General features: G+C 34.9%; 1 pseudogene; it reads right to left on the bottom strand.

Moving 5' to 3' along the window:
* Positions 1-367: 367 nt before the first annotated feature.
* Positions 368-485, bottom strand: LOC112482031 (annotated as a pseudogene).
* Positions 486-13,562: the final 13,077 nt, after the last annotated feature.

The raw sequence follows: 13,562 nt of genomic DNA, 5'->3' as shown, positions 1-13,562 counted from the left end.
ACAATAAAAATAATGGTTAGTGTAGTATGCAGACTGCACTTTACCAGTCTTCGTTATTGCGCATGTGTGTGCTATATGTTGGTGGACTATTTCAGTAAATAATTAGCTATCAGGATTAACTTCTACTAAGTAATTTTCTTATTTTATTTGTTCACATTCAGAAACATACTCCAATTCTTCAATAAAGTTGCAGTGCATCTCTTTTTCAGTAAATATTGTAATTTGGTATCTCATTATACTTGCTTTTTAACAAATATGCAAGAAAAAGTTTGTATGTAATATTTCTGTATAAGCTTTTTTTTTTTTTTGCTTTGTCTTTTTCCCTTTATTTTCCTTATCAGCTTACATGTAAGATTTTTTTTTTTAACACCTACAGCACCTAGTCTTCCTAGGTGGTCTCCCATCCAAGTAGTAACCAGGCCTGACCCTGCTTAACTTCCGAGATCAGAGGAGATTGGCTCGTTCAGGGTGGCATGGCCATAGCATGATTTTAAAAAAATTATCGGTAGTAATAATGAATATGTAAGAATGTTTTACATAATAAGAACTTTTTTACCTTAGTCTCAAAATTTTTTGATAAAACAATTCTTCTATTAGTAGAAGTGATTAAGTGAGTAACCTGGGGATTATATAAATTAGGTAAATCTAATCCAGCATTTTACCCTTCAGGAATTTGTCATCAAGACAATAAAAGTAAAGTATGCAGAATCAAAAAACAGCATAGCTATATGATCCATTATATTTGGGATTGTGTAGTCTATGATGAACAGGCCAGAAATTTGTTCGTGCTTTTGAATTATGAAATGAGTTAAGAAGCAAGTGATAATCATATAAAAGGGTACTACGCTCATAAGATACTTGTTTCCTGATTTAACAAGTCAATGATCTCTTCAAAAGATTATGTAACGCATAGTTTATTATTATTTTAGTTTATTTTTATATCTGAGTTTCAGCTCAATTTTATAAATTAAACTCTTTTAACACGATTCACTAATTTTCAAATATATATTCAAAAGTAATTCTTTTGCATTTATTAAATGCATTATAGTAAAACTTTAGGTGATGTCATTTATGAAAAGATGTGTTAATGACGAACATATATTAAAATCATGTTTCCACACTTTTAAAACTGCACAAATCTTTAAAGTTCTTACCTTCATCAGCAGCTGCATCTCCAAAGGAGGAGCCATATACTAACTGTAACAGTTGTCCAATTCGACTGAAAAAAAAAATACCGAGAAAAAAAGGCAATAGTTAATAATAACAGCCAATAATTATTGAATGACTATGATATGCAAGACAATTTCTCATTTAATACATCTACCATAAGAGGTGGGAACTATTATTATTCTCATTTAACAGATGAGAAATGTGAGGTTCAGAGAAGTTAAATAATATGCTCAAGTTCACACAGCTAGTAGGTGGTGGTACACTTAATTCAGGCATTTTAGCTCCAGAGCCCACAACCTTCACCACTATATTATATGGCTTCAAGCTGTCATTAGAAATATCTTAAAATTTAAGAGAATATAGCCTGACATCAAATGACAAAAAGTGGTGGTGAAGTGACTAAGTGACAAAGGGAAGAATTTCTTCCATTCTTTATGTAGATAATTGCAATTAATAATAGACTAATAATACAAACTGACATTAAAACAAATGATTTGAGGTCAGTATAAATTATATAAGAAAATTCTCTAATCATGAAATCAAAGAAAGCTGCATCAATGATGGTTGGACATTTTCTAAGCCTTTTTTTTTTATTTATTAAAATTATTAGGGTGATATTTGTTAATAAAATCAAATAGCTTTCAAGTATACACTTAAATAATATGTCATATGTATATTGCATTGTCATATGTACATTGCATAAACACACAATGCAATATACATATGACAGTTAAATTTCCTTTGGCCACCAAATACTTAAATCCCCTTACCCTATCTATCTCCCCCCTCCCCCCTTCTTCTGGTAACCACTAAATTATTGTCCGTGTCCATGAGTCTCTGTTTGTTTGTCAGGTTTGTTTGTTATTTTTAGTTTTATATCTCACATATAAGTGAAATTATATGGTTTACAACTTTTTCTCATTTATTTCGCTTAGCACGATAATCTCCAGATCCATCCATGTTGTCACAAATGGCAGTATTTCATCTTTTCTTATGGCTTAATAATATTCTATTGTATATATTTACAACAGCTTCTTTATTGAAGGACACTTAGGTTGTTTCGATATCTTAGCCACTGTGAATAATGTTGCTATGAATATTGGGGATGCATATATCTTTGCAGATAAATATTTTCAAGTTTTTCTGCATAAATACCCAGAAGAAAGATTGCTGGGTCATATGGTAATTCTATTCTTAGTTTTTTGAAGAACCTCCATACTGTTTTCCATAGTGGCTGTACCAATTTACACTCTCACCAACAGTGTATGAGGGTTCCTTTATCTTCACAACCTCTTCAATGCTTGTTATTATTGTTCTGTTGATGATAGCCATTCTAACAGGCGTGAAGTGATATCTCATTGTGGTTTTGATTTGCATTTCCCTGATACCTAGTGAAGTTGAGCATATTTTCATATGTCTGTTGGCCATTTGTATGTCTTGAGAAATGTGTCTGTTCAGGTCCTCTGCCCATTTTTTAATTGGATTTTTTTTATTGTTGAGTCGTATGAGTTTTTTGCACATTTTGGATATTAGCCCCTTAAAGGAGTCATTTGCAAATATCTTCTCTCATTCAGTTGGTTGCCTCTTTATCTTGTAGAGGTCAAATTCATAAAATCCTCTCTAAATCCAAGGTCTATGAGTTAAGTACCTATGTTTTCTTCTATTCATTTTATTGTTTCAGGTCTAATAGTCAAGTCCTTGATCCATTTCAAGTTAATTTTGGTGTATGGTGACAGATAGCAGTCTATTTTCATTCTTTTGCATGTGGCTTTCCAATTTTCCCAGTACCATTTATTGAAGAGATTTTCCTTTCTCCATTGTATGTTTCTAAGCTTTTCATTTTGCCAACATTAGAAAGCAAAATACCAATATACACCAATCATCAAGTTGTTTATGAACCAACTTTCAGGCTGAGTTAGAACTACCCCAATGGTACTTATAGAGGCAAGACTCGGCATAATTTCTTACTCCTAATATACATAGATCGTGGTATTAAAAATGCCAAACACCGAGCTAGCTAAAAGTACTCAATTTTACATTGGATGCTTTCATTTATAGGGTACCTGTTAGTGATTTTTTTACCAGGTGAAAGCTATGTCTTTTGATGCCTAGGATAGACACTTTTCCCCCAAATCAGTTGTTATTTTGTTTCTGAAAATACCAACAACAGAAACATTCAAATTTCCTCCTATAATCCAAATACAAATTTTAACAATTCATAGTTGGTTTCACTTAAATTTAGTAACTTGTGGTTGGGGACTGGCAGTGCAAGATGGAAGTGAATATTTTGAATTAAAAAAAAAAACATTAAATATTTTAACCGGAAGTGGTATTACTTTCCTGCTATAGCCATTTTTCTTGCTTGGATGTCATTGTTTAGCCCCAAATATTTACTATTATGTAGGTTTAATTTTGATGTGGAAAATATGATATTTGAAGCAAAATAATAAAGAGTATAATTAGTAACTATGAATTGGACTATTACAAGAAAAATCATAAAATGAGATCATTTTAATCTAAACCTTCTGGGTATCTTTATTGATGACCTAAAATATAATCTTTCCAATACAAATTTCTGTAAGCTTCCTAGGAACAGACTATAATATTGAATTTCTTCATTAGAATTCATTAAGTGACAATGTTTCAATCCTCTACAAATATTAAACATTCTTAACATAGCTCTCTATTAAATCAATGATCATTAGTGATATGGAGAGAAATTATATTCATTTTTCGAAGTCACATATTATAATTTAAATATTTTATAAAAAATCTCTTGGTGGCATAAAAACTAAAATACAAAGATTAAAAGGTGTTTGGTTTGCAAATCAAGTAATAAAGAAAGCTTTTACTTAAAACTAGGTAAAAACAGAATTCTTTCTCTCTCTCTCAATTCCAAATGGTCAATGGTCATTGTGCCTAATGTACTACACGATGTAGTTATAGATTATTTCTCTCATTGCAGAAAGTTCTGTTATATAGCATTGCCTTAATATAAGGGAAAAGTATATTTCAAGTTACAGAGGCTAGTATCTTTGAGGCAGATATCAAAGATTTTCATATATTTACTTGGTTATTTTAATAAAAATAAAAATAAAAATCTTAAGCAAATGATATTTTCATATCTTTAAAAATTATGATATCTCTATTTTCCCTTAAAAAGAGTAGATCATAGATAAGATACTAAAATTAACTGTGACTTTGACCAAAAAAAAGTTAAAAAAAGAAAAAAAAAGTTTAATTTAGAAACTAAGAATTTCTTAAGTGAGAAGTTAATGGGATTTATAAGTTAATGTATTTAAGTAGAAATAAGTTTTGTCTATGTTTTTTCTTCAATGTCCCCAGGATGAGAAAATCTGACATTTATTGAAAATTTAGTGTCAATAGCATTGTAAGCACCCAAAATAATTATGTTAAATATACATAAAAACAGTAAAAAATTAAGCATACATTTTCCCTGCTGAGCAGTTATTAGTGTTCTCTTCTTGAAATGTTAAGGAACGGACTTACTTTTTAAAAACTTACCATTCTTAGCCTTACAGACATTAAATAATATAATAGATTAAATTATAAAATGTATTTTTTAAATTTAAGTATAGTTGGAATACAATATTATATTAGTTTTGGGTGTACAGTATAGTGATTTAACATGTATATACCTTATAATGTGATTACACATTAAGTTTAGTAATCTGTCACTGTGCAAACTTATCACAATATTATTGACTACATTCCCTATCACCTTTTCCACCCATCCGCTCAGCCTCCCTTCCCTCTGGCAACCATCAGTTTCATCTCTGTTTCTTTCTTTTTTTTTTTTTTTTTTGAGTCTTAAGGAGTTTTAATTTGCTGCTGATACTCTATCAGCTATTTTTTTTTTTACTGGTTTTATTGAAATATAATAGATAACTAGTTGCTTGTATTTACATTGTACGATTCAATGATTTCTTTTCAATTATAGGTGGTATAATATATTAGTTTCAATTGTACAGCATAGTGATTACAGATGTATATAACTCACAAAGTGATCATCTCACTAAATCTAGTAACCCTTTTCCCCACTACATATTTATTACAACATTATTAACTTTTTCCCTTAAGCTACACTTTATATCTCCATGTCTATTTTGTAACTATCCATTTGTACGTCTTAACCCCTTTACTTTTTTTCACTGTCCCCGCCAATCCTCTTCTAGTAGCCCTCAAAAAGTCTCTGTATCTATGAGTTTGTTTTAGTTTTTGTTGTCGTTTATTTTGTTCTTTAGATTCTACATGTACATGGAATCATGAAATATTTGTCTTTCTCTATCTGACATTTCATTCAGCGCAATACCCTCTAGGTACATTAAGGCAATATCTTTTTCCATCCCATCCCTTTTAGTCTGTGTGTCTTTTAATTTGAAGTGAGTCTCTTGGAGGCAGCATATGTAGGGGTCTTGTTTTCTTATCCATTCAGCCACTCTGTCTTTTGGTTGGAGCACTTAATTCTCTTCCAATAGAGATACTTGTTGATAGAAATGCAATTATTACTATTCTTTATTCTTGTTTTTGATACTCCCCGTCCCTCCCCTCCCCCTTAAAGAAGTCCCTTCAACATTTCCTGTAATACTGGCTTGGTGTTGATAAATTCCTTTAGGTTATTTTTGTCTGGGAAGCTCTTTATCTGTTCTTCGACTCTAAATGATAGCTTTGCTGGATAAAGTATTTTTGGTTGTAGATCCTGGGTTTTCATCACTTTGAATCACTTTGAATATTTTGTGCCAAGCCTTTCTGTCCTGCATGGTTTCTTTTGAGAAATCAGCTGCCAGTCTTTTGGTTGTTCCCTTGTAGGTAACTAACTGCTTTTCTCTTGCTGCTTTTAAGATTCTCTCTTTGTATTTAATCTTTGGCATTTTAATTATAATGTGTCTTGGTGTGAGCCTCTTTGGGTCCATCTTTTTTGGGACTCTCTGAGCTTCCTGGGGTTCTATTTCCTTCACCAGGTTAGGGAAGTTTTCCATCATTATTTCTTCAAATAGCTCTTCAAATTCTTGTTTTCCTTCTGGTGCCTCTGTGACACGGATATTTTTACATTGAATCATGTCCCATAGGCTCCCTAAATTATTATTATAGTCTTGGCTTCCTTTTTCTTGCCATTCTGACTCAGTATCCTTGGCTTCCCCATCCTCTATATGGGTGGTTCGATCTTCTCCTTTATCCACTCTGTTGATTCCCTCTAATATACTCTTCATCTCAGATAATGTGATTTTCATTTCTAACTGGTTCACTTTTATGATTTCCATTTCCATTTTCATGTTTTTATCTCTTTGTTTAAGTTCTCACTGAGTTCCTCTACCTTTTCCCAAAGTTTATCGAGCATCTTTATAACCAGCGTTTTGAACTCTGCATCTTTAGATTGCTTGACCCCATTATTCCTGGATATCTGTTTTGTTCTCTCATATGGTTTATGCTTCTTTGTCTTCCCCTTCTAGCTGCCTTTCCCTGTCTGTTTCTATGTACTAAGCAAAGCTCCTAAGTCTCTCGGTCTTATTAGAATGGCTTTGTGTAGTAGGTGTCCAGTGGCACGGTGAGGAAAGGGGTTCAGCTGCAGGTCAAGTTTAGCCCCAGCCTGTGCCCCTCTGGAGCCATCTGCTAAGATTCAGCAATCAATCCACAGATGCTGTGCTTATGTTGCCTCAAGAAATCACATCAGAAACCGTGGCCAGCTTCTACCAGTGTGAGTCTTGGTGCTCAGCAAGAAGCACCAGCCTCTCCGAGGATACAACTGGATGTGGCTTGGGTGGGGCCGTGAGTTGGGGGAGGCTGAGTTTCAGAGAATCCTTTGGGTGGATAGATCTCTGTTATCCAGTTTGTTGACATCTTAGCTATGGCAGCTCTGTGTCGGCCCACTGGGAAAGGGGGAGGGCTCAGCAGAGGAACAATGGATACTGCTGGCACTTCAGCCCAGGAGAAAATCTTGCCTCCAGCCCCTACTTTGACAACTCAATGTCCCCCTGTAAGTCTCTGGTGCTCCTCGTGCAGCTGACCCAGCACTGGTGTTCAGAATGGGCAGGTCCCTCACTGTGAAAGTCCACTTGCGGACACAGACCCTTTAAGAGGCATCTGCAGCTGCTGCAGCCTCTGTCCTACTCAGCCACTTAGGACCAGGTAGGCTCGCGTATTCACTCCCTCCTACCTGCTACAGTTGCAGATTGATTAATTATTTTTCTTCCTAGTTGTAGAGCTTCTGTTCATGTAGGTCCCAGTTGACTTTGCTTGCTGTTTTCTCTGTTTCTGTCACAACTTTGATTTGGTCGCAACAAGGATAAAGCTTCTATGGTCTGCGGCATTTTTTCCCACTCTTTTCTCTGAGTTTCTTTTTGTTTTGCTTGTTCACTTGCTGTGTTTTATTTTTATTTCACATGTAAGTGAAACCATACAGTATTTGCCTTTATTGAATTAATTTCACTTAGCACAATACCCTCTAGGTCCATCCATGTTGCAAATGGCAAGATTTCATTCTTTTTTATTACTGAGTAGTATTCCATTGTATGTTTATGTATGTATATGTATATCTTCTTTATCCATTCATCTGTCAATAGACACCTAGATTGCTTCCATATCTTGGCTATTGTAAAAAATACTGCAATTCAATGGCAGTAATCTGCTTATTTTACTGATTAATCATTCCTGAATGTATAGGTTCTAAAGGATTTTTTTCAATACACACAAGTATTTTCATAAAATTAATTTTACCTTTATGACCAGATAGATCCAAGCAGTTCAGACTGTTGGGGTGCAATTCTCCATGGTGTTTCTACACATCTTGTGACAGCATTTTTCTGGGACTATTTGGGTTGAAGTCACACAACATGGTGTTTATGGATAACAATACTTGGGAAATGATCAGCTTGGGCAACCACTGGGATCTAAGGGTGTCCAGACAGATGCTTTCATTTCTGTGAACTTTCAGATGGTAAATTCAGGTGGTGAATGTGATCTTGGGTGGTTTTAAGGGGTAACTGAATGGAAATTGGATCATTAGGAAGAAGACCCCTTCCTGGTAGGGACTGTGTTGGGCCCCTTTATAGTAGCCTGCTAGTTGAACATGTCCTCCCCCATCAGCTCTGCTGAGCACTGGTCAAGGAGGTCGCAAGAAAGGTCAAGGGACTCCTTGTAAATGCACTTTAGGGCCATTGTCTGCAACACATGGCCAATCCTTGTCCTATTATCTGGCGACAGGTATAAGGCTGTGCTGCAGATCAAGAGGTTGGGAGGAGCGGTGACTGATCCATCCACTGGTGGTTGAATGGAAAGGGGCTCTGGGATAGAGGGAGACGTCAGGGGAAGGGGGCAGTGGTGGCGAGGGGAACTGAAGTGGGGATAGTTGGGAGCTCCACTAGATCTGCTGGGCTACTGGACACCAGTGGCCTATGGTGGCCTCTGACGCTACCTCTGAGTTGTCCTGAGCTGGAGACTCTGCTGCTCTGAGGCCCTGCTGCCCAAATGTCCCACCGCCCAGAGACACAGTTGCCAGGTGACACCGCTGCTCTCGCCCTGGGCGGCCTGCCCACCACTCGCCTCTGCCACCCACATCGGGACCCAGCAACAGGAGGAGTCCACTCTGTGTGGTCACAGAGGCCACGCTGATTATCTGAAGCAGTGTCACTAAGGGCGCTTCTTTCTGTCAAGAGTTTAGGAGATGGGGGAGGTGAAGAGGGTGGAGAAGGCAGATTAGGGAGTTGTAGGGGTCAAGGGGCATGGAAGGTGTGGAGAGGACATGGAAGGAGATGAAGGGAGGTGGAAGGGACAAGAAGGAGCCGTGGAGGGGAATGGAGGTGGGCAGGGGAGTAGTAGGGTGGGCGTAGGGGGTAGAAGAGGGAGCGGTTGTAGGGGAGAGGGTGCTAGGGCTGCCTGGCTCACTCAGTGCTCATGCTCTGGCTTGGCAAGTTCCGTCAGAGGAACCACCCACCGCTGAGAGTTTCTCAGATAAGTAAGAGCAGCTCAATGAATTCCCCTCCACCCCCCACTCACCCAGATTCAGTGTATATCTTAAGAGAGACATTCTCTTATATAATCAACTTTAGTAAATTTAACATCATTGCAGTACATTTATAACTTTTTGAAGCAACATTCCATAACGTGTTGATAAATTTATTTTTATGAAGAATTAAAGCTTTCAAATTTGGGAAATAAAATCTATTTTTGAAGAACTGACAGGGAAAGAAGGAGGAAGTAAGAAGGAGAAACCAGTAGTCCATCTAGCACAATAGTCCCCGGCCTTTTTAGCATCAGGGACAAGTGTTCCTATGAAAATCTAATGCCTAATGATCTGAGGTGGAGCTGAGGCAGCGATGCTAGCACTGGGGAGTGGCTGCAAATTCAGATGAAGTTTTGCTTGCTACCAGCCACTTACCTCCTGCTGTGTGGCCTGGGTTCCTAACAGGCCACCACCAGTACCCGTCTGTGGCCCTGGAGGTTGGGGAACCCGATCTAGTATATATAAGCAGTTTGGTTATTGTTCTTTATAAAAACAATCATTTTGGGGAAGTAGTGGTTCCAATAACAAGCATAACTGCAGAACAATATCCTTCATTCATGAGCATTTCCAATAAAGATAATTATTCATATTAAACCCTCTTCACTTGCATGTATATATGGGAATATAAAGCCAAATAAAAACCATCAAAATAGGTTGGTCTGTAACCCATATCAATTATTTTTCATGAAATAAGTAATAATTTAATAAGGTCTTAAATTTTGGTAAGAAATCACATTAGACATGGTAGGCTACAGTTTCACTTATGACATACTGGACATTCTTCAACTATGAAAATTTCCTGCTACATAAAGGTAATCAATATTTCCTGGATGAGTGCATGCATTCGTTATATAACAGATTATATAAAGAGGTTATAATTCTCATTTTTTTCACCTAACCTAAAATTTAGGTCAGAAACATTGTGAGATACAAGATATTACACATGATAAAAATAAAAATCAATATAGTGGGAATGCATTGTGTTATTCTTCATTTGACAAAACCTCAATGGCAGTTCAAAAACACTGTAACTTTAATCTGACATAATGTAACACTTCTTGTAGAGTTTAGTCATAAGGGCATATTGCTCTTCTCAGATACCGTCACTATTACACTTTCGTTTTGGATAATGAACTGTCAAATTTTAGGAATAAAAGTGATACAAGCATACTTTCAGCGTGATATCCTATTGAAACACATATATAATTCTGCAAAGAGACAGTCTTATTTCATTGCTTGAGGCAAATGATGTTAAAGCAAAGCTGGCTCCATAATACTTCCTTCACAGTTAATACTAATCAAAGGTCATAACTTTAGTGTTCAGTTTAAAAATGTTCAATATGACATTGATTGATGTCTATTAGCTGTTCTTCATCTTTCATCAGATTGTCTAGCATTCTATTTAGTTACCTAAGAAAAATCGCAGTTCAGCAACTGATTTTTTAATTTCTTGTGGTTGATTTTCCTCTTCTTGTCAGGAGTTGACAAAATTATAGTTTTCTTTGGTTTTTATCACAAGAGTCATAAAAATCAATATCAGTTCACTGAGATTGTAGTACCTTAAAGTGGTGGTTCTTAAACTTGAGTTTACATCAGGATCATCTGGAGGGATTGTTAAAACACAGATTGCTGGGCCCCTCTCCCACAGTTTCTGATTCAGTGTGTCTTGGGTGGGGCCCCAGAATTTGTATTTCTAACAGGTTACATGTGCTACTGATGCTGCTGGTCCAGGGATCATACTTTGAGAATCACTAGTCTAAGCTAAAGGAATGCAAGTGGCAACATAGGTCAGAATCCCTGCTTTCAGACAGATAATTTGAGGTTTAAAAATTCTCAAATATTCATTCACATAGTACTTAATAATCTTATTTTGATGGTATATCAATCAGTCTAATTTTTAGTGAAGAGTTCAGTCAATGCCATCACCATGTGTTTAGCACTATACCAGGTATCACGGGCTATACAAAAAAAAAAAAAAAAAAGATAACAATCTTTTTAAAAAGATTTCATGTTCTTGATGGAAAGATAATGGTAATAAAGTCAATTAAACAATTATTCAACAATGATAGATATATGACCCAATATTAATGTTATCATTCAGAAAAATAATTGCTATAAAGGCTCAGAAGAGGGTGAAGGAATTAGAGTTGGGTTCTTGATGGTTTCTTGAGGAAATGGATTTGAAATAGGCCTTAAAAGTTAGATAGACAGTTTGGACAGGTCTGATGAGGGAGTAGATTCTGAGCTGATCCAATGGCAAGAGAAAAGATACTCTAATAAAAATTACAGAGAAATAACATGACAGAATAGGTGCTTAAGGTAGATTAATGTGACAGGCAAGTAGTCAAAAGTATAAAATAAAACCCAGAATATTTGGAAATTTGAAATATTGTTGGTTTGAAATTTTCCAAAAATATATTTTTCAAGATAGTTATAGAGGCTATGCCCCATGAATTTAGAAAGATAGATTTATTAAGTTATGCAATCACTTGTACATGTTACAAATGCACAATTTGATAAATTCTGACATATGTGTAAAACTATGAAACTATCACAACAATCAAAATAATAAACAAATCCATCTTTCTAAAAGTTGTTTCTATACCCCTATGTAATCATTCCTGTCTACCACCCCACACTCAACAACCACCAAGTTGCTTTCTGTCAAACAGATTAGTTTGCATTTTTTAGAATTTTATATAAATAAAAACATACAATACGTGTTTTTGTATCTGGCTTATTTCTCTTAGTGTAATTATTTTGAGATTCATCTATATTGTTGACTGTATCAATAGTTCAAATCTTATTGCTGAGTAATATTTCATTTTATGTATACACGACAGTTTGTTTATGCATTCACCCGTTGATGGACATTCGAATTGTTTCTAGTTTGGGGATATTATGAATAAAGGTTCTGTGGACATTTGTGTATAAGTGTTTCGGTAGTCATATGCTTTTATTTCTTTGGGGGCAACTGCCTGTGGTGGAATGGCAGGATCATATGGTAAGTGTATGTTTAACATTATGAAGACCTGTCTACCTGCTTTCCAAAGTGGTTTTACCATTTACTTTCCAACCAACAATACATGAGAGTTCCAGTTGCTCTGTACTCTCAAAAGCACGCTGTATTTTTTATCCATATTAATAAATGTGTAGTTGTATCGCATTGTGGTGTTAATTTGCCATAATGATGCCATAATAGAATGATATTCAGAATTTTTTCATGTGATTATTTATCATCTATATACCTTCTGTGAGGAACTGTTTCTTTGGATCTTTAGCTCATTTTTAATTAGGTTATTTATTTTTTAATTATTTAGTTTTGAAAATTATTTATATATTATATTTATATACAAGTTCACTATCAAATATATGGTATACAAATATTTTCTCTTCTGTGACTTGTTTTTTCATTCTCTTAATATTATCTTTCAAGGAATAGAAGATTTTATCAATGAAGTCCAATATTTTCTTTTGTGGATTGTAATTTTGGTGTCCTATCTATGAAATCTTTGTTTAACTCAAGGTCACAAAGAATTTCTCTTACATTTTCTTATAAGAGTTTTATACTTTTAGATTTTACATTTTGGTCTACAATCCATTCCGGTTTAACATTTGTAAGTGGTGTGATGTGTAGATCAAAATTCATGTTCAGTTTTTTTGCATATGTATATCCAGTTGTTTCGGTGCCATTTGCTAAAAAAGACTATCCTTTCTCTGACTTGCCTCTGCACTTTTGTTGAAAAACTATTGTCCACATATGTGTGTGTCTATTTCTGGACTTTCTATTTTGTTCTATTGATGTATTTGTCTATCTTTACACCAATATTACATTGTCTTGATTGCTATAGCTTTATAATAAATTCTAAAATCAGGTTGGTAGAAGTCTTCCAACTTTATTTCTCTTTTTAAAAATTTTGCTGGCTATACTAGATTCTTTGAAATTCTATGTGAATTTTAAAATCAGCTTGAAATTTTCTGCAAAAAAAAAATTCTATTTTTAAGCTGCTGGAATTTTGATGTAAATTGCAATTAAACCTGTAGATCAATTTGTGGAGGACAGCTGTCCTAATAATATTGAGTCTTTTGACCCATGAACACAGTACATTTTTATGCTTATTTAGGTATTCTTTAAATTTCTCTCAGGGATGTTTTATAGTTTTCAATGTACAGGTCCTCCATATCTTTTTCATATATTTTAATGCTATTTTAAATGGCATTTCAAAATTCCAATTTCTGTTCAATACCTATATAGAGAAATACAAATGATCTTTGTATGTTGATTTTATAACCTACAACCTTAGTAAACTCACTTATTCATATTAACTAGTAAACTCACTTATTACTAGTATCTTACATGCAGATTCGAACA

Source organism: Pteropus alecto, unplaced genomic scaffold (assembly GCF_000325575.1).
Source record: "Pteropus alecto unplaced genomic scaffold, ASM32557v1 scaffold175, whole genome shotgun sequence".
In the NCBI taxonomy this organism is placed as follows: Eukaryota; Metazoa; Chordata; class Mammalia; order Chiroptera; family Pteropodidae; genus Pteropus; species Pteropus alecto.
The sequence above is the reverse complement of the archived record's forward strand: the minus strand, read 5'-3'. Positions and strand labels throughout refer to the sequence as shown.